A 2,604-nucleotide genomic window follows, 5' to 3' on the forward strand; every position below is an offset into this window, starting at 1 on the left:
TAGTTGTCATTGTTGTTTGGCAGGCGGCCCGGGCCAGGGTCAAACCCGCTAGCCCCTCTGTATGTGGCTGGCGCCCTAGCCACTGAGCTGCAGGCACTGAGCCCATATGATGTTATTATTATCTTCAAAAGCTAGTATAAGTCTTTGCTATAAATTTTAACACATTATTGGTCTTCTCTGTGAGCATATCATAAATTTGAAGCACCCTGATTACAATAAACATGCTGGTCATTATTAAATACTTAGCACGTAACCAAAGGAAGGAAACATAGTGAGCAGAGTACAAGTACTCGTTACAGTAGAGGACAGTGTCTTTATGACAAAAGGGAGAAGATTGTAGAGACTTCAGGAACAGACCCCAATCTCCTTTTTTTAAAAAATGGATACTCTGTAAGAAACTGCTGAAAAAGCAGTACACTTTGAAAACAAGCCAAGAGGGAAAAGTCAGATACAGCACAGTGATAGATATATATGTCTATGCTTCTTTCCATGATGCTCCATAAATCACAAATAGTAGCATTCAAGGAGCTCTTAAAAATCATGCATTTCAGTTTTAAAAAGAAATGTAGAATACATTTACATACGTCTATGCCATGATCTCTAGGATGTGTTGAAAGTTAATACATAAAGGTGAAGAAAATGTCTATAATATGCTAATGTTGATATGGTTATATGTGTTAATATGCTAACCAATGAAGAATTGGTAAATACAAATATACATATATATTTTATTAGCAATACACCTATCAAATACTTAGAAAGTCAACATGTCATAGTTAGCCTCCATTAAAGTGTGAAGTTACATTTTCCTTACCTATATGACAGACTTAGCCTTAGGGTTCTTTTCTTCCTCAAGTGTATACCTCCTTTTAAAAAACACTTTTTCTACTCACATTATTATCTGCAATAAATGTGTGATTTTCTCCTCAAAGAGTGCAGGTGTTTGCATGTGAGATCTGACAACTTGGGTTGCTAGGGTGACAGCCTGCTTCTTGGTAATGGAAAAGAAATGAGAATTAGAGTAAAAAGATGTGCAAAGCGACAAAATCCAATTTAAAAAAAATCTTGATGGAATATTGAGCAAAACACAAGCCAATCAAGACCTGGGACCCCTCAGACTCACCTTTTCAGCTAATCTGTGCGACTGAGGGAGCTCCCCGCCCTCCTTGTCCCGCTGTCTGAATGGTCTCTTGCTCTCTCTTTCACTTCTCCAAGAAAGCATCCTCCTCTTTGTGCCTCATGTCTGAATCATTCTTTACAGTTTGTAAAGTATAACATTTCCCCCCAAATAATTCACTTACATTTGCAAAAGATGAAAAGAACCTCCCCTCACCTGCCACCAACCCCACCGGTGTTTTGAAGACACTGAAGGGACGTCCCACAGGTGCCCTTTCCTCAATTCAGGTGTTTAGTGCCTTGGTCCATTATTGTTGCCCAATGTTACTACCTCAAAATCATTCTGTATTATTTGGGAATATAGACTCTGAAATCCAGAAGCTAATTTCAAGACACACATATAATTAAGTCAAAAAATAAATCAATTGAGTCTTAATATCTTGTATTTACTATTAAAGAAGACTTATCTAATCAAGGACACTCCTGTGGGTACCAAGTTCTTTGCCATCTCCACCTTTCCATACAATATTCTTCCTGCTTAGAAGGTTGTTACTTTCCCCCACTCCTCATCTACTTAACTCCCATGGATTCTTTATTTCACGTATTCTTTCCTCAAGGGAAATTTTCTTAAATTGATCCCTACATTGGACCTGGAATTTTTGTATGTATTTTTAAAGGACCTTGTATCTTCAGTCACAGTTTTTTGTTTGTTTGTTTCTTTGTTTGTTTAAGATAGAGCCTCAAGCTGTTGCCCTGGGTAAAGTGCTGTGGCATCACAGCTCACAGCGACCTCCAACTCCTGGGCTCAATCGAGTCTCCTACCTTCCCCTCCCAAGTAGCTGGGAGGACAGGTGCCCGCCACAATGCCCAGCTATTTTTTGGTTGCAGCCGTCATTGTTGTTTGGCGGGCCTGGGCTGGATTCTAACCTGCCAGCTCAGGTGTATGTGGCTGGCGCCTTAGCTGCTTGAGCCACAGGCACCGAGCCTAGTCATAGTTTTTAAACCCCATTTTCAAATTATATGTATTAATCTGATTTTTAAAATTCATATTCATCTCCTACAGATGACTTTAAAATCCATGGAGGCAGAGTAATTTTTTTTTCTTGACAAGAAAATGAACCTTCCTTTTTTTTTCTTTTTTTTTTTGGAGACAGAGTCTCAAGCTGTAGCCCTGGGTAGAGTGCTGTGGTGTCACAGTTCACAGCAACCTCAAACTCTTGGGTTGAAGTGATTCTGTTGACTCAGCACCCCAAGTAGCAAGTACCCGCCACAACACCCAAGTATTTTTGTTGTTGTTGTTGTTGTTGTTGTAGTTGTCTTATTGTTTAGCAGGTTGGGGTTGGGTTCAAACCCACCAGCCTCTATGTATGTGACCAGCACCCTACCCACTGAGCTAAGGGTGCGAAGCCAAAATGAATCTTCTATTTAGACATCCTAGTGGATAACAGAATATTTGGCATACCAGTCACTTGATTAAAAACTTTTTAA

This window comes from Otolemur garnettii, unplaced genomic scaffold (genome assembly GCF_000181295.1).
Source record: "Otolemur garnettii isolate 467f Iridium unplaced genomic scaffold, OtoGar3 scaffold00060, whole genome shotgun sequence".
NCBI lineage: Eukaryota > Metazoa > Chordata > Mammalia > Primates > Galagidae > Otolemur > Otolemur garnettii.